The 26,478-nt window shown below is 37.8% G+C and overlaps 1 protein-coding gene across 1 annotated transcript in view; it reads right to left on the bottom strand.

The window, feature by feature from the left end:
- The window catches only part of NIBAN1 (niban apoptosis regulator 1), a 161,253-nt gene that overhangs the window by 95,408 nt on the left and 39,367 nt on the right, over nucleotides 1-26,478 (bottom strand). The gene's annotated exons all lie outside the window — the stretch shown is intronic.

Below are 26,478 nucleotides of genomic sequence, written 5' to 3'. Positions count from 1 at the left end.
GTAGTTGTGGCACGAGGGCTCAGTAGTTGTGGCTTGCGAGCTCTAGAGCACAGGCTAAGTAGTTGTGGCGCAGAGGCTTAGTTGCTCCACAGCATGTGGGATCTTCCCGGAACGGGGCACGAACCCGTGTCCCCTGCACTGGCAGGCGGATTCTTAACCACTGTGTCACCAGGGAAGTCCCTAAAATTTTTTATGATTCAGAGAATGATATAACTACCATGGTGTAGAGGTAAAAACTTTGGATTAAGAGTCTCGAGACCGGGCTTCCCTGGTGGCGCAGTGGTTGAGAGTCCACCTGCCAATGCAGGGCACATGGGTTTGTGCCCCAGTCTGGGAAGATCCCACATGCAGCGGAGCGGCTGGGCCCATGAGCCATGGCCGCTGAGCCTGCACGTCCGGAGCCTGTGCTCCACAACGGGAGAGGCCACGACAGTGAGAGGCCCGCGTACCGCAAAAAAAAAAAAAAAAAGAGTCTCGAGACCTAAATTCTGGTCCCAATTCTAGAAGACAGAGAAGTGAACCAGCTGTATGACCTCAGTTGTCACTCATTCTCTCTAGGCTCCAGCATCCTAACTGTAAAGGAAGATGCTCACTAGTCCACACTTTTCTTGGAATCTACGTGACAGTGAAATATAAGCATGGAAGTACAGCTGCCTCACAACTGTGACCAGCAACTACAATATGACCTCTTAGCACCAGAAGAAAATTAATCTGAGGAATAATCATGTGGGAGGAGCTTGAGGACTCGAGATGGAGGGAGAGGGAGAGTCAGGCACTGGAATACTCTTGAGCTTTTCCAACCTATGCTTAACTTTAGAAAGTAGGGAAATTGCAAAGGCAGGAAAGGAGAAGAAGAAATAGGGGAGAAAGGGCAAAGGGGCATTCTGAAGCAGATGAGAAATCCTCACAACATTTCAAGGACTTGCCACAGAGTATACAAATAAATACAGGTCACCCTGACTGTACTTACAAGCTGTTAGTCCTTGGAATAAGAATATTAGTTTGAGAAAAAATAAACCTGATATAACATTCCAAAATATTTTAAAATACTCTCATGTGAACTTGGCATAATTTTTGTTTTCAAATTTGATATTATAGTCAACAGAGAAATATTAAAATATAACATACAGAGCTACTTATAGCTCTGTATGTTACATTTTATACTTAATTTTATGTATAGCTGTTTACAGCTATTACACATGTAAAATTTCAAAAATAAGTGAAGGGTTCTAACCACATAGATCAAGATACTCAATATGAGAAACTTGAATTCATAGCTGCCAACTTCTATGCCTATGGAATCATTGCCCCAAACACCCACAGTGTATAAATACTCTCTCTATAAGGAAAATCCTTCTTTAGTTCAGGCATTTAGATCTCATGATACATATGAGGTAAAGGGGAATTCTTGCTTATTCCCTCAATAAAATGACATTTTCTGGTTGTATTTATGAGCTTTAATAATTATTACTTGTAAGGTGCTTTGATACCCACTAATAATAGGTTCTGTAGAAATGCAAATAAAAGTTCCTATAATTTGAATCAGGTATACTTTTGCTTGCTTTGTGAGTTTATGGTATTACTATTAATCAGTATTTGCATAATACTTTAATATACTCAGGCTTTATGTGTCTAATTGGTTATTATTTTTTTAGCTTTTATACAGTGCATAAGGAATAAAATTCTATATACTTGTCTATAATTTTCTTATATAGGCGTGGGACATCTTTGAGAATCCCCACAATGAGAATGGTCTCACCTCACTGAAACATATAAATAATTAACAAAATTTGCCCTTAAGATCCAAGTAACCACTATTTAGTCTAGCAGGAGAGCAGCCAGTTAATTTCTGATTAGTTTTTACACTCTTGCAAGCAATTGGATTGAAATAAAAGGAGGTGGATGTCATTTTATGATGAGCTTTACAAAGCCTTGAAACCTGACATCCTGCCACATCACCAAGCCCCCTCAAGGATGCCCTGCTTCTACTGAGATGCAACAATGCCACCACTCCCTCCCAATGTATGAGAAAAATGTTTCTGTGATTTGAATATCTGCATATACTATCAGCACAGCATCCACCAGGGAGCATTCATAAAAAAGAGATTACAGCTTCCTAGGGGAATTAACCTAAAGACTGGTTCAAAATGTAAATAAAACAGCTAACAACATCACAAGTTCTAAGAGGAAAAGAACCTAAAGCGATTTCCAAAATGTATCTAGATTTTAGATCAAGCTGATCTAAACCCAAATAAAGGAATGCCCAGTGTAGGGATCTTGACAATTTGAGAAAAGCCTGGTGTTGGGGCAAAATACCACTGTAGTTAGGAAGATGGACTCTGGAGTCAGACAGACATGGGCTGACTCTAAAGAGTCCCATCTCTGTTACTTACTAGTAGTGGGACTTCACACCAGTTACTTTCCCTCATATAAAATGAAGCCAACAAGAGTAGCAATCTCATGGATTAAAATGTTATATTACTCAATCATAAAAAAGAAAGAAATACTGCCATTAGCAGCAATGTGGCTGGAACTAGAGAGAATTATTCTTAGTGAAATGTCAGACTGACAAATACTGTATGATATCACTTATATGTGGAACCTAAAAAGTAATACAAATGAATGTATATGCAAAACAGAAAGACTCACAGATATAGAAAACAAACTTGTGGTTACCAAAGGGGAGAGGGAAGGGGGAAGGACAAATTAGGGGTATGGTATTAACAGATACAAACTACTATATATACAATAGATAAGCAACAAGGATATACTGTGCAGAAGAGGGAATTATACCCATTATCTTATAATAACCTATAATGGAATATAACCTGCAAAAATACTGAATCACTTTGCTGTACACCTGAAACTAACACAATATTGTAAATCAACTATACTTCAATTTTAAAAAAAAGTAGCAATCTCATAGTGCTGTCTTAATCACATGAAACAACACAGTAAAATAAAAGTGTTCAGCACTGCATTTGGCACATAGAAAGTTTTTGGTAATCCCTAGTAATTAAATTGATGATGAAGCACCCAAGCCAAGGAAGGTCCTTAAACTAAACTGAGGAATCAAGGAGAAGCCAAAAGCAAGTTGTCTATTGTAACTCTTTAACTGGGGCTATCCTGCCCTGCTGCATACAGAACAGCCGTCCTACTCACTGCAAGCTCAAGACAAACATAACCTACATTTTCATAGATGTTTTAGGAATGCTTATCAGCACGTAAGAGGCCCTCAGTGCAACCTGACTTAAAATCAACTAAATCAAACATTAGCCTTAATGAGTCAAAGTGAAAAGCGAGTTAGTAGCTGTGTTACATTGAGCTCCTCTCTCCGAGCCTCGATTTTTTTATACTGAGGTGTAGTTGATTTATAGTGTTGTGTTAATTACTGCTGTACAGCAAAGTGATTCAGTTATACATATATATACATTCTTTTTTTATATTTTCCATTATGGTTTATCATAAGAGATTGAACATAGTTCTCTGTGCCATACAGTAGGAACTTACTGCTTAACCATTCCACATATAAAAGCCTACATCTGCTCACCCCAACCTCCCACTCCATCCCTCCCCCAATCCCCTCCCCCTTGGTAACCGCCAGCCTGTTCTCTATGTCTGTGATTCTCTTTCTGTTTCACAGATAAGTTCATTTGTGCCATATTTTAGATTCCACCTGTAAGTGGTATCTATGGTATTTGTCTTTCTCCGTCTGACTTATTTCACTTAGTATGATAATCTCTAGTTGCATCCATGTTGCTGTTGCTGCAAATGGCATTATTTCATTCTTTTTTATGGTGGAGTAATATTCCACTGTCTATATGTACCACATCTTCTTTATCCATTCATCTGTCAATGGATATTTAGGTTGTTTCCATGTCTTGGCTATTGTGAATAGTGCTGCTATGAACATAAGGGTACCTGCATCTTTCTGAATTATAGTTTTGTCCAGATATATGCCCAGGAGTGGGATTGTTGGATCATATGGTAATTCCATTGTTAGTTTTCTGAGGAGCCTCCACACTGTTTTCCACAGTGGCTGCACCAACTTACATTCCCACCAACAGTGTAGAGGGTCCCCTTTTCTCCACACCCTCTGCAGCATTTGTTAATTGTAGAGTTTTTGATGATGGCCATTCTGACTGGTGTGAGGTGATACCTCATTGTAGCTCTGATTGCATTTCTCTAATAATTAGTGGTGTTGAGCATCTTTTCATGTGCCTATTGGCCATCTGTATGTCTTCTTTGGAGAAATGTCTATTTAGGTCTTCTGCCCATTTTTGGATAGGGTTGCTTCGCTTTTTTGTTGTTGAGTTGTATGAGCTGTTTGTATATTTTGGAAATTAATCCCTTGTCAGTTGCATCATTTGCAAATATTTTCGCCCATTCTGTAGGTTGTCTTTTCATTTTGTTTATGGTTTCCTTTGCTGTGCAAAAGCTTGTAAGTTTGATTAGGTCCCATTTGTTTATTTTTGTTTTTAATTCTATTGCGTTTGGAGACTGACCTAAGAAAACATTGGTACTATTTATGTCAGGGAATGTTTTGTCTATGTTCTCTTCTAGGAGTTTTATGGTGTCATGTCTTATGTTTAAGTCTCTAAGTCATTTTGAGTTTATATTTGTTTATAGTGAGGAGAGGGTGTGTTCTAACTTCACTGATTTAAATGTGGCTGCCCAATTTTCCCAACACCACTTGCTGAGGAGATGGTCTTTTCTCCATTGTATATTCTTGCCTCCTTTGTCAAAGAATAATTGACCATAGGTGTGTGGGTTTATTTCTGGGCTCTCTATTCTGTCCCATTGATCTATATGTCTGTTTTTGTGCCAGTACCATGCTGTTTTGATTACTGCAGCTTTGTAGTATTGTCTGAAGTTTGGGAGGGTTATGCCTCCTGCTTTGTTCTTTTTTTTCAGGATTGCTTTGGTGATTCCAGGTCTTTTATGGTTTCATATGGATTTTAGGATTATCTATTCTAGTTCTGTGAAAAATGTCTGAGCCTTAATTTTGTCACCTGTAAAATGGGGATTATAAGACACCCATTTTCATAGCATTTTGTGAAGATTCAATGGGATATTCTACAGGTTAAAAAGTACCTGTAGCAGTGTCAGACACTTTAGTTACTCAATAAATTTTGACTATTATTACTATTATTTAATATTCCACCATGAGAGCATTCAAATAAGTGGATCAGCCCACAGGCACCACACAAAATAACTTCAGCTTAAACCAGCTTGTTTCCACAGTTTCCAAGATGCTTGAGTATTGAATTGCCACTATTTAGTATAATATTCCCTTTCCTAAACTGTTTGTAAAACACAGTGCCAGGTCTTTCTCTAAAAGGAAGTTACTCAATAATATAAAGACTAGAGCCACAAAGGGCTTCTTCTGCATTTTCTTACACAAGCACTTTTGGCACAGGCATATTTCTTCTAATCCTACTCAATTACTGCAGCATACTATGCTGGGTGTGGTGCTGCTACCATTTACTTGACCAGGCTGCTCTCAACACCCTTCAGGGTGATCATCACTAAAGTTAAAAGAAGCCTCCATGACAGGTCTGTCCACAACACGTAGTTTCAGTTCAACTTTGTAAAAATAAGAAAAGTATCTTCTGGACCTTTTAAAACCATTTGAATTCATACAGACTCCAAAACTCAGCACTATTATTTGATTCCTTTTCCCTTGCTCCCATATTTAGTCATCAGGTATTGTCACTTCTACTTCTACAATATTTCTTGAATCCATCTCCTTTTCCCCATCCCAACCCTCATGACTTCAATCAAGTCTTTATTATCTTGAAACAACATTGTAAGTCTCTTAATCTACCCTATCTCAGAAACACAGCAGAGCAACAATGCAAAACAAAACATAGCAAACAAATCAGAAAAACCTTTCTAGCTTTCAGTTCTAAAAGAGGAACAAAAAAGTCAGAGCCAGAGTGGGAGGGGGCAGTGCCACTGCCGATACATAAATCCTGGAGGATTATGGGAGAAAGACAAAGCTTGGTCTGTGTTGCAAAGGCAGATTCTAGGGAGTGGCCAGAGCGAGTCCAGAGTTGATGGAGCAGAACAGGAAAGGCTGAATCATATCTGGCCACCATGGTTCCACTCAAGAGAAAGCTGACACGAGTTATCAAGGCCCAGATGTTAGACTGGGGAACTTGCCTTCAGAACCAAGTCTTGCCATTAATGCTCCCAGGAAACTCTTTTGAAAGCCTTAAGAGACACACCTCATAGTTGTAGAACCATAATCCTCTGCATCCCCGCCTGACAAGTTTCATTTGACATGTTGTTGCAAGATCACGTTAATTCCTTTGTAAAAACCTTCAACGGTTCCCCATTGCCTAGAAAAGTAACCACTTAGCCTGGCACCAAAGGCCCTGTGATCTGGCTCCAACTATCTTTTATTTCCCACCTCTCTACTCAGACTAACCCTCCTCATCCCCTGTACATGGCCATGATTTCTCCCTCCCTTAAAGCCCAGGTGGCAATCCCAACCCAAGAAGCCTTTTTGCTCTCCCTAGCTGGAAACACTCACCTTCTTTCGTATTCTCCCAAAACTGCACCACTTTTGCTACAGCTGTTTATATAGCTTATCTCTCCTCCAGGGGTACAGTGTATTTATGTACTCAGCAAATATTTGTTGAATGAATGAAAGAATGGCTAAGTAAATATTTAAGAGTAAAGCAAATTACAGTGCATCACAATCATGAAACCCATGCTAGTGCCCCAAGAAAGGAGAAGGGTCCAGTTCTCAGCTTGACTATTTATTATTAAAACTATGCACTCTCATAGCACAATTCTTTTGTTTAAAAAAAAATTTGACTCTAACAGGTTAACTCCATTTAAGCTTTTAGATGAATTTTGTCCCTGAAATTATAGGTGGGGAATTATTTACAAACAGAAGCTTTTACTGGTTTGTTTGTTTTTCTTGACCAGTTTGTAGACATGGGAAATATATAAGGGCCTAGGTAAAACTTATATAAAGTCTGAAGAACCTGACAGATTTGTATATTTTCTCATTCTAGAAGGTTGTTTGTCAATATTCCAGTCCTTCAGTAGTTTATCTCAATTCTACACTTTATCAATAGTTTTCTTCCTTGAAAGATACTGTTTCTAGTGGATTATTCCTAGTTCCTTCATTATTCCCAGGGTCAAAACAACTGTGGTATATTAAAAAATCTTCTCCAAAATATTCAGATTCTATGCTGTTTCAATCACTTTTAGAAATGTAGCTCATAAGTACAGCAAGATACAAAAAATCCAAGCACTATTTTTGCTATATATCCTTCTTATCTTTTTTCAATTATTTTTTAAATAGTTGAGATTATTACATTTTGTATCCAGTTTTATTTACTTAACATTTCACCTTTGGTTTTTCCTATGATACTACAAAAAACAAAAAACTATATTTTTCAGATGTTACATTTCTATTGTTACTATGAAGGAGAAAAATATAGAAATTAAAAAAAAAAAAGGTTCCTTTTAACAAAGTGGCTGTTTCCTGAAAACTGAGGCAAATTCACACATGAGAAGAGGGTTAACTAGGCCTTTGGCGCACTATCCTTTTTTTTTTTTTTTAACATCTTTATTGGAGTATAATTGCTTTACAACAGTGTGTTAGTTTCTGCTGTATAACAAAGTGAATCAGCTATGCATATACATATATCCCCATATCTCCTCCCTCTTTCGTCTCCCTCCCACCCTCCCTATCCCACCCCTCTAGGTGGTCACAAAGCTCCGAGCTGATCTCCCTGTGCTATGCGGCTGCTTCCCACTAGCTATCTATTTTACATTTGGTAGTGTATATATGTCCATGCCACTCTCTCACTTCATCCCAGCTTACCCTTCCCCCTCCCCATGTCCTCAAGTCCATTCTCTACGTCTGCATCTTTATTCCTGTCCTGCCCCTAGGTTCAGCAGAACCATTTTATTTTTAGATTCCATATATATGTGTTAGCATACGGTACCTGTTTTTCTCTTTCTGACTTACTTCACTCTGTATGACAGACTCTAGGTCCATCCTGGCACAATATCTTAAAACCTTTCGAGGTTTCAGGTGAAGATTAATTTGGGAGAATGACAGAAGTAGCTCTGAAAATAAAATATTTTTAATATTTATAAAAGTATAATAATATCCACTGTTGTTTATTTTCCCCAGAGTTTCTCAGATTATAAAAGTTTAAAAGTCCTGATGAGTTATAACATCAGCTTTAGTTTCAGGCTTCTAAGCACCATCACTTTGCACCTTAGGGTGGAGATATCAGAAATCCCAATTCACAATACAAAGGTGTAAAAATCTAATTACACAAAATACTGCCCAAGGGCTCTCTCTTTCTTCTAGTAAATGCCTTAGAGAATGGGGATAAATTGGATTCTCCATAATTGAACTAAATGATGTTTTATTTTTTAAAGCACATTTATTATTGGTGCTTGAGTGACAGGTTTTCTTAACAGACCCTACTACAAAAATTCTTCATGGGCAGCATTGATGCCAGCAGGTCCCTGCATCCTAGCTGGCAGAAACTCCACTTTGAGTTAAAAATGAGACATATAAACCAACTAAAGTTCTCTGTGATTTACTTCAGATATTAATCCACAGAAGAGAAACACACACTTATGCTCTCAAGAGCTTCTATTTAATATATCAGAGTCATGCCAGGACCCTCCCCGGACTCAAAAAGCATCTGATAGAAAGCAGATATGCTTAGGAACGAACAATAAAACAGTTTCCTTGTTTCCAAAACTTACACTCATAGAAATCCTAAACTCTGAGTGTACTTGCCCTTGGACTGTTAGAGACCCTCATTTTTTTCCAATTCCTATTCTAAAAGCAGGCGCATTATCTTTAATATAGCCACAAAGCTTAGCCCATTAAGGCATTCAGGGAGTCCACAAGTACTTACAGATGCTACATAAGGGGCCAGGCACCAGCTCCAGTTGGTGAGGCAGAAGCAAAAACAGTGTTTTCTACAAATGATCACAGCCACTGAAATGAATTAAGGTTCCCATCTGCACTACATATTTAGTAGAACAATACTTCGACAGGTTAATATAAGAGAAATGGGAGGAGCTATCTATGGGGGGAAAAACACTATCATATTATGTTACAATACTCACTACCTTGACTGTATGGAAAAATAAAAATCCTACTGTGGTCAGCTATTCAAGAGAACAGATCTTTAGAACCTGTAGGACCTTAAGTCTGGTTTCCTCTTTTTTAGGGGAAGAAACCAACTGCAGTGTTAGAAAAATACATATGCCTGTACTTTTATGCACACATTTTTCTTTAGCCATAATTAGATGGAAGCTAGCTTTAAATTTTCTTCCATTTCATTTGGGAAAAGTGCTTGGAAATTTTCAAGATTATTTTGCCATTACTTCACAGCAGTCTCCAATTTCCTCATGACACATTTGATGAGAATAAATCATGTTTATTTTGCTACTTCTCTAAATTGTCTAATTTCCCCTAAGGAAGTTGCAGATTGGCTGTCTTTTTTTATTTTTAAAAAAAGGAGAGGGAAGAGTGTGAAAAAGAAAATTAAACCAATCTGATACAGCTACTTTTTCAGAAAGCATCACAAGAACTATGAATGTAGGAAGAATACTAATATTTTGCCCATTAAACAAACTTTTTTGGTTTTGAAGAAAATATAAAACTGAAATGCAGAAACTGAAAAAATGAAATTCCCTTTGCTCTTTTTGAGTCTAATTATGGTTATTAAAGTTTTTGCACATATTTTATCAGAGGTTCTCAGATTATTCCAAAATCCTGAAGATAATCTTTGCTTTGAGATTGCAGCCATGCAAATGAATACAACATGCACATTAATAGAAGTCAGGCCATACTTAAATGAAGCAACAAGCTTAGGAATGTTACTAAGTGGTTCCCCTTCCAACATAATAGGTTCTCTGGTGTCTCCTTCAGATTCTCTTTTATTTTCCTAACTATGCCCTTTCTTTTTTCTTATTTTATTCCACTTTTCTTCTTTCTGCACAGAAGTATGTTTGTCTGAAATGCTTTCTGTTACAGTTTTTACTTCTTCTCTTCAAGAATTTATGCTATTAATGTAAAAAAAAAATTCAAGAAAACTATGTTTGGGACCCAGATACGCTTGTGCTTTGTTAGTCTGGGGAGACAGGTAACAATAAGAAGGAGTGGACTTTGCTATAAAATGAAAGGTGGCATTGCTAGGTTTGGGGAAGTCCAGGAAAACTTCATAAACTATTCAACATTTCTGCAGGCCAGCTAACTTTCTGAAACCATTTACAAGGTAGATAAAGTACTCATTAGCGAAAGTTATTTTAGCATGATCTAACTTATCCTCACACAAATTTCAGAACTGCCAAAATGGTTCTGACTCCTGTCCACTTGATTCAGTCAGGCACTGAGTCCTCTGAATACAATTTTCTTGATGATAACTCAAACACCTTCAATTTTGCTTTTTTGACAACCTAATGATTGCCAGCCAGTGTATCAGTTAATCACTAAATTTAAAAATTCTTGAGTAATGGGGAGGGTGGGAGGGAGGGAGATGCATGAGGGAAGGGATGTGGGAACAGATGTATATGTATGACTGATTCACTTTGTTATAAAGCAGAAACTAAAAAAAAAAAAAATTCTTGAGTAATGTACATTAGTGAAAAATTAACTAAAAGCTATTGTATGTGATGTTCTAAAAGCAGAAACAGAAAAACCCCACCAAAACCCCCAACAGTACTATCTAAATAGTACCAGGTTATTTAAAGTCACACATTTTTACTATGGGAATTGCTCTTCCATAAAGTGAATTCGCATGGCGCTTAATAAATGCGCTAAAAGCTCATACGACTAGCTCTGCTTGGAGTCCAAGCCTCACAGGTAATTCACTTACTCTAAACTAGCATTATATGCACCAAGGGGGTTAAATATGAAGTAGAACTGTAAATAACTGAGACTACCCTCCACAATAACCTGTATAAAAGCAACTTGAGTTCATCTGGACAGTAGCACAGACATGCCAATGTCAGTCACATTCCAACTTCCATATATTGATGAAAAGACCAAAGATTACAGACTTCTAGAGCTGGATGGGATCATAAGGGTCATTTCCAACCTTTTCCTATTTTCAGATCAAGAAATTAATTGGCCCATGGTCACAAAACTAGTTAGTAATTGAACATTTATGAATTTTTTTTTTTTTTTTTCGGTATGCGGGCCTCTCACTGTTGTGGCCTCCCCCGTTGCGGAGCACAGGCTCCGGACGCGCAGGCTCCGGACGCGCAGGCTCAGCGGCCATGGCTCACGGGCCCAGCCGCTCCGCGGCATATGGGATCCTCCCAGACCGGGGCACGAACCCGTATCCCCTGCATCGGCAGGCGGACTCTCAACCACTTGCGCCACCAGGGAGGCCCTGAAATTTTTTAATGATCATTGTCAATGTTTTTAACAAAGTTTTTCTCTCTACTAAGACTACACTGATTTTTATAGAGGAATTCAAGCACTCCCTTTTTATTAATGGAGGAATGTAAGTACTCTTTTGTAATAAAAACCACATTGTCAAGAAGCCTTGTGAAATTATCTTAAATTTAGGTAAAAAGATGTTGTTATGGTTAATCTTATGTGTCCACTTTAGTGGGCCATGAGATGCCCACGTATATGCTCAAACATTATTCAGGAGGATGTCTTTGAGGGTGTTTCTGGATGAGGTTAGTATCTGAATAGGTAAACTGAGTAATGAATATTGTCCTCCCCAATGTGGGTGGACCTTATCCAATCAGTTAAAGGCCTAAATAGAACAAAAAGGTAAGAGGGAATTTCCTCCTGCCTGACTTTTGAGCTGGGACATTTGTCTTTGCTGGCCCCTGGACTTAGACTGAAGCGGCTCTTCCTGGATTTCCAGGCTGCCAGCTTTCAAACTGGAGCAACAACATCAGCTCTTCTGGGTGTCCAGTTTACTGCCCTCAGATCTTGGGACTCGTTAGTCTCCAGAATTGTGTGAGTCGATTCCTTATTTAAAACATCTCTCCTGTCTCTCTCTCTTTCTCACTCTAATACAGATATAATCAATTGAAATACATTATTGAATCCTCACAAAAGTATCAATTTATTTCATTAAATGTATACTAAATTGTTGGGTCAACAAGTTAAAAGTAATGAAAATGTCTAGGGCTTCAATGTAATGAGTTCTAAATTTTTCAGTAGAATCTGCAAGCCAGTGTGTTTCAGAATACTCTCTGAAACACATGGAATCTGTATTTAAAACATTCCATTAAGTGATTTATGAAGGACAGTAAAAGCATTTGGCTCAGCTTCATCCAACTGGCAGAGGTTGCCAGCAAGAAGGCAGAGACCCAGCAAAGCTCTGGGTAGAGGGGGAACAAGCTGACCTTATCTGAGTACCCCTTAATCTCATTCAGGTGTTCCAATTAAGTGGTATCACTGTCTCAATTAAAGCTGCAGTGTCTGTTGGCTAATACCATAAAGCTTCCTGGGAAATACACTAATTAGGTAGATTTTCTTATCTGCTGATTAAGAATCTGTTTTGCACCAAATCAAGGTTAAAACTTACTGCTATGGACCAACCCCATCGTCTGTAGGATATTCGAAATGTCTTTAACAAAGTTTCTCTCATCTCTTCCCTATATTCTACTTTATCTGAGCCAAGAGATGAGGTATGTTGAATCATAGACCACTAATAACAAGGGTTTTGTATATGTGTGTATTTCAATTATGAACCATTTCAACATAATGAACAATAAAGTGAGTAACATATATTCCCACTATCCATCTAAATAAAATTTACCATTACCCCATATTTACCTCAAAAAAAATGTTAAGCAAAACACTACAGCTAGAGAAAAACAAATGCTGTATGCTAAGACATATATGTGCAATCTAAAAAAAAAAAGGCTCTGATGAACCTAGTGGCAGGGCAGGAACAAAAATGCAGACGTAGAGGATGGACTTGAGGACATGGGGGTTGGGGGGGAGGGGAAGCTGGGACAAAATGAGAGAGGCATGGACATATATACACTACCAAATGTAAAATAGATAGCTAGTGGGAAGCAGCCACATAGCACAGGGAGATCAGCTCGGTGCTTTGTGACCACCTAGAGGTGTGGGATAGGGAGGGTGGGAGGGAGGCTCAAGAGAGAGGGGATAGGGGGACATATGTATACATATAGCTGATTCACTTTGTTATACAGCAGAAACTAACACAACATTATAAAGCAATTATACTCCAATAAAGATGTAAAATAAAAAGAGCATCAAGGATTGCCAGCAGCCACCAGAAGCTACGAAAAGGCAAGGAAGGATTCTTCCCCAGAGCCTTCAAAGATCATAGCCCTATTGACACCTTGACTTTGGACTTCTAGCCTTCAGAACTGTAAGAGAATAAATTTCTGCTGTTGTATGACAAAAAAAAAAAAAAAAAAGAAGAAGGAAAAGGCAGGAGAATCATAAAGTGCTTCCAGTAAAAGTAGAACATATGTCCAAGTACCTTATTAATTAACCAGAGTAGAGAAATTGGGTATTATCTATAGAGGGATATAAAATGAAGTGAAGGCATTTCTTTCTAACTCTTAAGACAGGGCATATTTGACCATATTTCCATGTTGATGAGAAAGATCCACAATGAGGAATGCTTGCAAATACATCCTTGCAACAGTAGTACACATTTTTCACAGTCTATGAAACATATATTTTACTGTGTCTTCAGTGAAATAACTGAAAAAAATTTAAGAGGTAAAAAGGGGTATGCTGGGCTTCCCTGGTGGCGCAGTGGTTGAGAGTCCGCCTGCCAATGCAGGGGACACGGGTTCGTGCCCCGGTCCGGGAAGATCCCACATGCCGTGGAGCGGCTGGGCCCGTGAGCCATGGCCGCTGAGCCTGCACGTCTGGAGCCTGTGCTCCGCAACGGGAGAGGCCACAACAGTGAGAGGCCCGCGTACCGCCAAAAAAAAAAAAAAAAAAGGGGGTATGCTAATGACCTTACTTTGCAATTATTTCATTTCCCATGCATCTGAAAATATATGTAGATCTTTTAGCCATTTACTTTATCTCAAATTATCTGAGTCCTTTGATTTACACAGTCGGATCAGAGAATTTTTACTCCTGATTTTGACTGCAGTCTTTCAAACAAAGAATTAGAGTTATTTTAACAAAGTGGCTCTTTGCCTTTTCATTACTTTATGTATGTATAGATAGATGTACTTGAGGAGAAATAAGAGTATATATAATTTTGTGTGGTCAAATTTATAAATCAGTCATACTGTGTTCTCTCAAAAAAATACTAGGATCAGGGATTTATAAACTGAATTTTAATTGAATACCTAACACACAGTAAATGCTATAATGAATACACTTGGTAATTTAAGCAACTTTATCTATGGTATTTATTTATCTTTTTGAAATTTGGTACAGTTGTCAAAATATTATATCTTGAAATAAACCAGTAACCCTGAAAAACAAAAAACAAACAAACACTACAGCTAAATTTGTAGGCCCCTTTACCCTGCCTCACAACACTACTAGGCACCACTATGCTCAAAGTGATGTTTATTCCTTTAAGGCATTTTAGACTCTTACAAACATGTGTAGGTAGCCATATGAAACTAATAGCATTGTTATGCATATTTTCAAACTTGATTCTACCTGTCATTCTGTAGCTTGTTTTCTTCACCCATATTATGGCAGATAGACAGACATCATATGTCATATACATATATATAAGGTATTTAACTCTTATTCATTTTTACTGCTATCTATACTTCTAGATAGACATCATATGTCATATACATATATATAAGGTATTTAATTCTTACTCATTTTAACTGCTATCTGTTCTTCTAACATATACTACAATTTATCTCCTTGTTGATGGATCTCTCACTTGTTTCCTCTTGCTTTGCTGTTATAATCAATGCTGGCGTGAATATTTATGGTGCAAATACACAAGAGTTTCTCTAGCGTTGAGTGTAGAATTCTGGAGCAAAATGTGAGCATCTTTACCTGACTTGGTATTGCCAAATTTCTCTCCAAAGTGACTGTGGAATTCATATCCCACCAGCTGAGTATGAGAGTTTCCTCCTCGCACGTCATTAGGAACTCTAGGGATTGTCCCACTACACATCTTTGTCTATTTGATATGTGAAAAAATGGTGCCTTAATTTACATTTATCAGATTACTAGTGAGTTGAGCATCTTTTCCTACATTTATTGGCCATTCAGGTTTCTTATTCTGTGAATTCACACCCTCTCTCCATATGTATTCTTACTGATGTGCAGACATTGTTTATCAATTTTAGGTGTGAATCCTTCTCAGATATAAACATTGCAGTTGTTTTTTCCCAGTCTGTGGCTTGCCTTTTCCCATTGATTATAGTGTTGAACAAAAGTTTTAAAGTTTAATGAAGTCAAATTTAACTATCCTATCCTCTCTGGTTTGTAATTTTAGGGTCTGGTTTAAGAAATCCTTCCTATTTTCTTTGTAAGGATGTTTTCCTATATTTTCTTCTAAAAGTGCTTTAGCATTAAGCTTTTACAACCTGGAATTAATTTTTGTGTAGAATATGATTTAGGAATCCATACTTTTCCCTACAGATAACTAATTATTCCAACACTATTTATTGAATAGTCCACATTTCTCCCAATATGTATAACCACAAATGATATGTATCAAGCTCCCATACATATCATGGGTTGTTTTTGCACCCTCTACTTTGATCCATTTGTCTATTGTCTATCCCTGTATCATTAGGCTAAAGAGTAATTGCATTTTACACTTGCAATTGTCTTTCCAATTCAATCCAATAAATAATTAGCTCCTTTTATGCTTAAGGTCCTTCCCAGGTACTACAACTGTTAAAGCCAAGTAAGAGTCCATGAGGTCAAGGAGCATACAGCCTAGAAAAGAGAAATAAGTTGTATTCAAATGACTATGACATAAGGAAGACTATGAGAAGCATTAAAAGAAAAGCATCAAAAACATGGTTTCTGGCTTCATAAAGGAGGGATATTTGACTGGACCATTTAAGAGTTTTTAGGTTTTTGGTGAGTGGAGTGGAGATGATGAGATTATCAGCTATGAACTTTGCACTCCCTTTGACATTATATGGAGTTCTGGGGCTTCTACTGTTGTACAACTAGATATCTCCCAAAATGAGATCCTTGAGCCTGGAGTGCCCCATAGAAGGGATCCTTGGTCTACCCTCCTAAGTGCAGAATGTACGACAGCCAGGTGCTTATGAGAGTGTGTAGGAAGAGCTAAACTAATGTTCAAAGAAGTATACGAGCACTAAGAAAATAATAATAGTTTGCATCCTAAACCCTTTATGTTATTAACTTATCTAATATACCTATTTTACAGATGAGAACATTAAAGCAGAGAAGAAATGCTTATAGTTTGGGCAAAAGTAGAAATTGAATTGTTTTGAATCTTGCACATCTCAGAAATAGCAGAATTCTGAGGATCAAAGGAATAATTCATGTGAAACCTGGCAAAGTGCCTGGTACATTATAAGCCCTCAATAATTAGTAGCAAATATTTGAAAAAGTGCCATTAAAAAAATTGTGAAATGGCCCTTCTAGTCCTTATTGAGAATCACTGACCTTGAATGATTTCTTTTTTATCTTTCATTCATTTTATTTTTAATTGTGTTTATTTTATTAAATAGGTAATATTCATATAGTTCAAAAATAAAAGTAATATAAAAAGATATACTTTGAGATATCTTCCTCCCACCCCATTCTTGTCCATTCCGTTTCCACCTGTCTCTTAAATGCAATCACTTTTATTAGTTTCTTATATATCTTTCCTGTGTGTGTGTGTGTATTCTAATTTTTACCTATGTATTATGCAAAGGTTAGCATATTTATACACTGCTTTGAAACTTGCTTTTTCATTTAACAGCATATCCTGAAGACTTTTCAATATCAATACACAGTGTTCTCATTCCTTTTTTTAACTTTTGCATGGTGTTCCATTATATGGATAAACCAGTTATTTAACTTGATGATCCTTGAAGTGTGGGCCCTAGACCAGCCTCATCAACATCACTTAGAAACTTGTTAGAAATGCAAATTCTCAGGCCCAGTCCCAGACCTACTGAATCAGAAACTCAAGGGGTGAGGCCCAGCAAACTGTGTTTTAGCAAGTCCTACAAGTGATTCTGAAACACAGTGAAGTTTAGAACCATCGGTCTATTCAGTCCTCTACTGATGGATACTTGGACAGTTTCCTCTGTCTAGTGTAAGCAATGTGGTAATGAATCATCTTATATGTGTCTTTTGTACCTGTGCAAGAATGTACATTAAAATGTACACTGTACAGTCTCACAAAAGAAGAGTGGTAAATGGTAGGTATATGTAACTAACACTGTTTTTATACTTCCTTATTACAATTTAGGTGCATCCATTTCTTTTCTATACATTGCAGATTCTTGTAGGCCAGGCTGGAAACCAAACTAACAGTTATAACGTTGTTTCTACAGGGAAAGGCCTTCCTAAATCCAAGTCACTGACTTATAATTGAAACATTTGGAGTACATGAAGGACTATCTAGATATAAGAGAAACTGTTACTTCCACTTTGCAAAAGGGAAACACTTTAAAAGGAGACTCTGTCTTGAACAAGATGAACTTCTGTGGTTGACTGAATGTAGATCAGAGGTGGACGGCTCCTATGGATGCAAATTTGACTTATTGTGTAATCAGATTAGTGGCTGTCATCTGTCCGCAGTCCCCCAAATATGTCACCATTTGAGGTTTTCACCATTTGAGGTTTACACCAAGAACTCAGAGGGCTCATTTGGTTTCAGAACTAACGCCCTAAATGAGAGACTTCTGGGGTTTCAGATACATCTGAAGAAAGCTGGCTCAGTCTCAGCACTGAGCAGATCCTCAAGTCTTTCCCTGGGGCAGATTCTCCTGAACAAGGCTGGACTTACAGTGGCCAAAAATTCTGTTTAAGAGAGGTGTGCATCCAAATACCCATTAAGATGGTTCCACCACTTATTCATTATATGACCATAGGCAAGTTACTTTATCTCTAGGGCAGTGTCATTTAATAGAAATTTCTGCTATGATGAAGATGTCCTACATCTGTTCTATGTAGTATGGTAGCTACTAGTCACATGAGGCTACTGATTACTTGAAATGTGGCTACTGTGACTGAGAAACTGAGTAATATTTCAGTTACCTATCGTTAACTTTAATTTGAATAACCATGGCTAGTGGCTACCAAAAGTACTGCAGCTCTAGAAAACCTTCATGTCTTCATCTCAAAATGGGGATTAAAAACCACCCATCTCAGTGTTTTCCTTCATCTTTCTGGTCATAAGATTCTCCTAGGCTGCCTGATTAAAACAACAACAAACAAACAAACAAACAGAAAATTCCATTTCCTACATCAGACCTACTGAATTGGAATGCACTCAAGAAAGGCTAGAGATCCTGTACCTTCAATATCTTCTTCCAGTTGATTCTTATGATCAGACGAGTTTGGTATTTAATAATAGCATTATAATGAAGAGTAGATATGGATGCCTGCACAGTACACATCCCAGAGAGAGAAGAATCTGGTTCTGGAGAAGTCAGTTTGTTGTGTAAACACATGTGCTCACTAATATCTAAAGTACTGAAAAGGATCAGAATATGCAACAAAAAAATATGCTACTCTGACATAAGGATTATTTTGAGCTGAAAGCAATTAAGAAGCAGCAAACACAGAAAGAGCTCTTTTCCCTTCCCCTATCTGCCTAAAAGCAGGACATAAATTTCCCTTTGTGAGTGTGTTCCCCTTCGCATCTCCCATACAAGAGGGAGAAAACAACCATTATCACTGGAGAAAGAAAGTTAGCACCAAAATGGGTCTGTACAAACAAACCTTACTAAGATAAACCTTGGGACTTCCCTGGTGGTGCAGTGGTTAAGAATCTGCCTGCCAATGCAAGGGACACAGGTTCGAGCCCTGGTCCAGGAAGATCCCACATGCCGTGGAGCAACCAAGCCCATGCGCCACAACTACTGAGCCTGCACTCTAGAGCCCACATGCCTCAACTATTGAAGCTGGCACACCGCAACGAAGAGGGCAATGAGAAGCCCACACACCGCAACGAAGAGTAGCCCCTGCTCGCCGCAACTAGAGAAAACCCTCGTCCAGCAACAAAGACCCAACGCAGCCAAAAATAAATAAATAAATAAATTTATAAAAGATAAAATAAACCTTAACTTTCATTATCTTCCCCCATATATTTACCTTCCCACAATTTACTGCCCTAGAAGCCCAAATCCCTTTTCCTTTGTCTTGTCACTTCTCTACAAATTTATCACCCTTTGTTAAGGTGGTATAAAAGCCCCAAATTCTAACTACCCATCTGATACGCAATACTGAGTTGAATGTATGTGAATTGCATGCTTAAATAAACTATTTTTTCTCCTGTTATTGCCTCTTGTCAGTTTAAATCATAGGCCCCAGCCACCGAATTTAAGAGGGTAGAGGAAAGTTGCTGCTTTTTTCCCCTCCCCTACAGCATCCAATTCAAAGCTCTCTGACATGGTAAGACAGTGTAGTACTTCTGGGGGTGGGGGATATTCCAGAAGGCTGAGGGCACTTTATCAGTTTTCCTTTGTTTGTTGTAATGGAAAGGAATAGAATAATATAAGCAATGAATCTCTTAATGGTAGCTTTAAGGCTGGATGATCTTGGCACTATTTGATGGGGTAAATTATTTTGGAAATTTGGTGAAGGAAGTTGGAATGGGGAGGTAAGAGAAAACTAATATGTAATTATACCACCAAGATAATTTGAAAAACAGATGTAAAAGAGGGATGGGGGAAAGAGAAAAGTTGAAAGAAAATCTTTTAGAGCAAAAAGTTTCTTTAATGTCAAAGTTGTTAACTTCATGAAATAGAAAAAAGAAGGATCTCAGTAGGATTAAAGGACGGCTTTTTGTCAAATAGCCTGCATTCTAGTCCATTCCTAAATTTGTTGCTGTTTCAATGAATATATTACATAACCACCAAAGGGAATTCTGAAATCTCAATATAGTTCCAGAAATCTGTGAACATTCCCATTTTGCAGATGTAGAATTCATCTGCTCATTTACTTTCCTTAAGAGAACATAATGACATTCTTTCAGAGTACTTGAAGCTCTCCTAATAAAAGATACAAACAGTACAAGAAAGTTTGTTATTTGTAGAAGAAACATCATAAGCTAATAAATGTGTCTATTATTGCTCTGTGGGCTCTTCTCATCAAGGAAACTGATCTGGAATAGTATAAATAGATACCATTGGGTCTGCTTTATAGTAGATATACAGAAACAGGAATAAAAGATGGTAATTTGGGGAAGAAGAAAGCTGCAATTAGGTAAATAAATATATATATGTGTAAAGGTAAAAGAAGCTCAGGTTGGGAACTTCACTTGAATTTCCATTCTAAATTTCACTTTAATTGTAACATTCAAATTATAATGTTAGACTAACTGCAAATTTTGACTTTTATTACTACAGTAGATGGGCGATAACCTAGCTATGAGCAAAAATGTAAAAGAATTCATTAATTCTTCTTTATCCCTTTTAAATAATTGATTTATGTGAAAAAAAAAACCCAAATAAATTATATATAATTTGGTCTAAAGCTTTAAAATGAGGGGTTTTTTTAAGAAAAATATTTAATTTCCAAGATAAGATTGGAGGTTGCTTGTTCCATCTAATATAATAACAAAATATTAATATTTTATATTATAATAATATAACAAAAATAAATATTTTTAGTGAATGAATGAACTGGCTAAGTATGAAAACACTACTCTTTTGCTCACAACATCCTTTCTTCCTTCTTCCTCATTCATATTCTCTTTCTGTCTCTATCTCTCACTCTTTCTTCGTTTAAACCTAATATTCTACTATTCACCTCCCACCCCTTAGGCACTTGTCTGTCCTGATTCTCCCAACCAACCCCTAGGATGCCTCCAAGCTTAACTTCCTGCACTACCTATCCTAGCACTCTGGGATACCATGATTTAGCCTTTAATACCACAGTCAGGAACACCTTTTATTTTCTTACCCCTAACTATCTACAAAATATGCCACATCAATTTCTAGCCCTGGATCAACTCCTCTGTCCACTTTCTCCAGCTGCTTCTTGCAGCCTCCCCAGCAGTACAGAAGACATCACAAAGCCATGCATTTGGCTCCACTACAAACAAATGAGCTCCAGTCTGGGCTGGACACATCACTATTCAGCAAACCTTTTCTCATCCTTGGTGACTGCCTCTTCCACTCTCCACAGCAGCTATTGCATCTTCATCAGTATCCTCACTCCCTCCTCCAATTTCCCTTTACTCTCAGACTTCCTTTTTTTAAGAAAATAGAGATAACAAGTATCACTTCTCTCGTATCCACTTCCAAGTTCATCTCATTGTCAAATATACTTTCCTCCTTCCTGCCTGTCTCAAAGGAAGACATCCCAACTTCTTCCTCCAAACTCTTATCCCATCAACTATGTCCTTTTTCTTGCATTGTCATTATCTTCCTCTCCACTGGTTTTTACCTCTAAGCCCACAAATGTGCTCAAGTCCTGAAACGAAAGCAAAAAATCCACTTCCAAATCCCTCACCTCCTATCTACTTCTTAATCAGCCACTTTCCCCCTTAGAAACACAACCCCAAACCACAGGCTATACACCTTGATGACTCCCCCATGTACGTCTATCATCCCACCCTCTCCTGAACAGTCATATATTTCCAACTGCCTCCTCCTAAAGACTCCACATGGACGTCCTTAGAGGCACTTAAAGTTGCTTCCTATGTCACTTAACAGATCCACCATTACCTGGGTGCCTGCAGTAGAAATCTCAGTCATCCTTTCCTCCTTTCGGTGCTACAGACACCAAATCCTTCCCATTTGACCTCAGGAATCGCTCCCAATTGCAGCCCTGCTACCAATGATTGTTCAGACCCTCATCTCCTGCAAGAACAATTCCTGGGCTCCTATCTTGTCTCCTCCCTCTGACCTCTCCCTTTTCAAATCTGTTTTTCACACCACCAACAAAGGTAACGTCATGAAAAGTGCGTGACTGATGAGACCCCTCCCCTGGTAAGAACTATCCTGGGCTCTTCAGGCCTTTCTCAAGTTGTCCCCAGCCCTCCTCTCCAGGCTCTCCTCTATCCACAGAGCACAGTGTGCACTGGCTACGCCACGTTCCCCACTGCTGTTGAACATGCGCATCTCTGACCCTTAGGCTCTACCGTTCGCTCTTCTCGGAACCCGTAGGTCCAAACTCCTATTCATCTTCAAAGTCAAATTGAAAACCTACCCTGAAGCTTCTCATGACTTTCCTTCACCCACCACCTCAGTCAGAATTAATTGCGCGCCCTTTTGTATATTTACAACCCAAATTGAACCCCCAGTTTGCCCCTTTCCACTGTAGTGTACTGTAGTGTAGTTAATTGTTTACATCCCCTCTTTCGCCAGTACAGCAGCTCAGTGAAAACTCCTGAGATCCTAGAGAGGTTAGTACCAGGCATGTAGTATGCCTCGATAAATATCTGAGGAATGGATATTGCAGATATCAGCTCTATTTTGAATGCATTTTCTGCTCATCCTCCCAACATTCATCACCACAGGACTAAGGAAAAATCAAGTAGAAAATTAATTTGGCAAACAAATGGAACATTTACACCAACATTTAAACTTGTAAGTACCTCTAGAATTCTTTAGAAAGCTCCATTCCAAAACTGTTCTGTTTCTTGCATACTGTGGGCTTATTTTGCCTTCGTTAGAGGATGAGGAAGCCTTCATTTAAATAATAATTTGTCAGAAAAAGTCATTCTAAAGCAGTATGTTTAGCTATGCAGGGATTTAGTACAAGACAAACTGCAAACAAACAAAGAAACAAAATCAGTAATCTTAAGTGTTTTAGGTAGCTGGTACAAACTGGACTGTCGTGACCTCCTGATGAATCAGGCTGATCTGCTCCCCACAGCCTGGGGCTCCAGAAGAGGAGCTCACAGAGGGAGCATTTTATTCCTTTTCTCCAAATCTGATCTGAAGTTTACTGTTCTACTGGGAACAAATCATCAAAGCTACCCATTTACAAAGAAAGTTGTGAGGTAGAAATTTAGATTAAGACCATGCTTAGGTGGCACAAAAATACTTCGTTGATTTAATCCCATTCAGCATGAAGCAGGGGGCAATCAAGTTTAAACAGTGTGAATATCGAAATTCACTTCTTATTGGAAAAACAAACCCAAATTTATGCTGGAAATAATTTTAAAAGAGAGACCTTTAAGAAGAAAAGAAGTGAGCTCCTCTGTCATCTGTTCTGCTGTTTCCCATGAAAGGTTTCTATGGTGCTTTGGACTTGTCTATATTTGGGTAATGGCAACAGGTGAGGAATAAAGAGCAGCTGCATATTGACTCCCTGGGGGAGAGGGAAATTCTGGAAACATCCTAGGTAATGAGTATAAAACATATCTCTACACACAATGCCTTCTATGAGTCACAGGCTCTTTAAAAATCTCCAGATAAACAAATAAAACAAACACTAAACAATAACCAAAAAAAAAAAAAAATTAACCAAACATACTTAAAAATAATTTTAAGATTGAAGGAATTTCCCTTAGGAGGGAAAGAGATGAAAGTCTTCTCTCAGTTACCCAGGGCTAGAAAAAAATATCTATATATATTTGTTATTAAGGCTTTAAATAAATAACACCTGCCAACCAAAGCCAGGGAAATGAATGCACAGGAAATGAGGCAAACTTTAAAGAGGAAGTGGTTTTGAGCTGTCAACTGGAGTGGATTAAGGAGTAGGAAACCCACAAGGTGTGTAAAAGTGGTAAATTGAGGACCTCATCTTAAAAGAGAAACTCAAAGCCCAAGGCTAGATTATCACAAAGATGAGTAATACAACATATTAGACTTTTATGGCTATTTGAAGAGACTATAAGAAGAAAATCAAGAGACATCAAGAAGATAGAAAGTGTATTATATATAAAACCTTCTAAGTTTGCCATTAAAATGTATGTAAATCATCAAATCATTAAAAATCTAAAGGAAACATTTTAAAAGTAGAATAAGAACACCTCTTTTTGATTATATAATTCTCCTGGATTATTTAAAATTCAGTAGTCCGAACAGGTATCTTTTTTTTTTTTTTTTGCGGTATGCGGGCCTCTCACTGTTGTGGCCTCCCCCGTTGCGGAGCACAGGCTCCGGACGCGCAGGCTCCGGACGCGCAGGCTCAGCGGCCATGGCTCACGGGCCCAGCCGCTCCGCGGCATATGGGATCCTCCCAGACCGGGGCACGAACCCGTATCCCCTGCATCGGCAGGCGGACTCTCAACCACTTGCGCCACCAGGGAGGCCCGAACAGGTATCTTAATGTTATAAAACTTGGTAGTTTATCTGCTGCTTTAAAGTTATAATATAAAAGTTGAAGCAAATAAAAATTTCCTTCCATTGAAAAGCAGTGTATTTCCCTATCTAATTATGCATAATAAAGTATAAGAAAGTGGTACTGTCAGGGAAGTAAAGTATGGTTTATTTTAAATTGAATGCAACCACTGAAAATGTATTTGTGAAAGGGAACTAACGTAAAAATGCATGTCATAAAAGTAAGCAACAATAACCAAAAAGTGAACATAGAGTTTTATAGAGAGAGAGTTCACAGAGAAGTAAACAAATGAAACAAAAACAAACAAAGAAACCCAGCTGGACAGAGGGGAAAAAATGACTGAAAGAAACTACTAAAATGATAACAGTGATTATTATTGAATAATAAACTCATGGATGAGTTTTTTCCATCTATTTATATAAAGGGCTATGCTTGGTAGGTATGTTTTATTTTTAAATGGGTAAGAAAGAAAACTTTCTCTAGAGAAACAGTACAAAGTAATAACCTGCTTAGTTAAGGTCTAAAAAACCAAATTAGAGAGCACACAATTGCCCAAATAAAACCATTACATATTATTAAATTAGTATTTGAAAATCAAGGTAAATGGGTGTCCCATTAACTGACAAAGCATGGCATAATCAATTCAATCATTTTAAGAGTAGTAGTAATCAATAGTAATCTCTCAAACAGCATCGATTCTGCCATCATTTTCAAGAATATTTATACAGTTGAAATAAGGGATTGATTTAGCTAAGCTATGATTCTGTGCTGTGGTTATTTTAAGCATGTAGTCCCAATTTTAAAGAACAAGTAATCACATAATAATAGCAATTTTAACTGCTTCTTCTATATTACAGTTTTAACACGATTCTTTCAAAATATATTAAATGTTTATTATATGCACATAATTATAGTAAGTGAATTGATAGGAGTAGAAGGAATGATTCTCCCCACTTTCTACCCTTTTTACCTTCTTCATTCTTTTCACATTTCTGTGAGGCACACCCACCACCCACTCCCTCATCCCCATCCCATTCCACCTCCAGACATACAAATGATTATAATGTCACTGGGGAGAGAACTCAAACATACTGGGAAGTATAATAAGCATGTAAAATACAATGACACTAAATCATTTTTCTTAATAGTTTCATTACATTTGACTTCTAATTAAAATAATAATTTCTGTTGCCATCTATGACCTTGGTGTTATAGTTTATCCATAGAAACTCCCTTCCTTGGAATTCCAGCCAGTCCTTTTCTAATTCCCAAAATACTTAATTTTTTTGGTCAGCATTTTTTAAGTATAATTTACATACCGTAAAAGTTACCAACTTTATGCTTTGTGACCACCTAGAGGGGTGGGTTAGGGAGGGTGGGAGGGAGACGCAAGAGGGAAAGGATATGGGGATATATGTATACATATAGCTGATTCACTTTGTTATACAGCAGAAATGAACACAACATTGTAAAGCAATTATACTCCAATAAAGATGTTTAGTGCTTCCCTGGTGGTACAGTGGTTGAGAGTCCGCCTGCCGATGCAGGGGACACGGGTTCGTGCCCTGGTCCAGGAAGATCTCAAATGCCGCGGAGTGGCTGGGCCTGTGAGCCATGTCCGCTGAGCCCGCGCGTCTGGAGCCTGTGCTCCGCAACGGGAGAGGCCACAACAGTGAGAGGCCCACGTACCGCAAAAAAAAAAAAAAAAGATGTTTAAAAAAAAAGCTACCAATTTTAAGAGTACAATCCAATGAGTTTTGACAAATGTTTATAATCGTACAACTATCACATGATCATGATGTAAAATATTTTTATCATCCCCAAAGACTCAAAAAAAAAATTCAGGCCATCCATCAACAAATAATAACACTTAGTCCCATTTAAATGTTGTAGTACTCTAAAATCATAATTTTAAATGATTCCAAACAGTGTTGTCCTTTGACTTTCTGAGATTTAGTAAGTCTGGTTTCTAAAAGTTTGAAAAGGTCTATGCCACTTATTTTTTGTAAATAACAACTTACTAGAAGATTTCTTTTCAAAAAGAAGAAGAAATATTAAGTTTTAAAGCACTCATTTAGCTTTTAAGAAATCTC

This window comes from Mesoplodon densirostris, chromosome 2 (assembly GCF_025265405.1).
Source record: "Mesoplodon densirostris isolate mMesDen1 chromosome 2, mMesDen1 primary haplotype, whole genome shotgun sequence".
NCBI lineage: Eukaryota > Metazoa > Chordata > Mammalia > Artiodactyla > Ziphiidae > Mesoplodon > Mesoplodon densirostris.
This window is presented reverse-complemented; position numbering and strand designations above follow the sequence as displayed.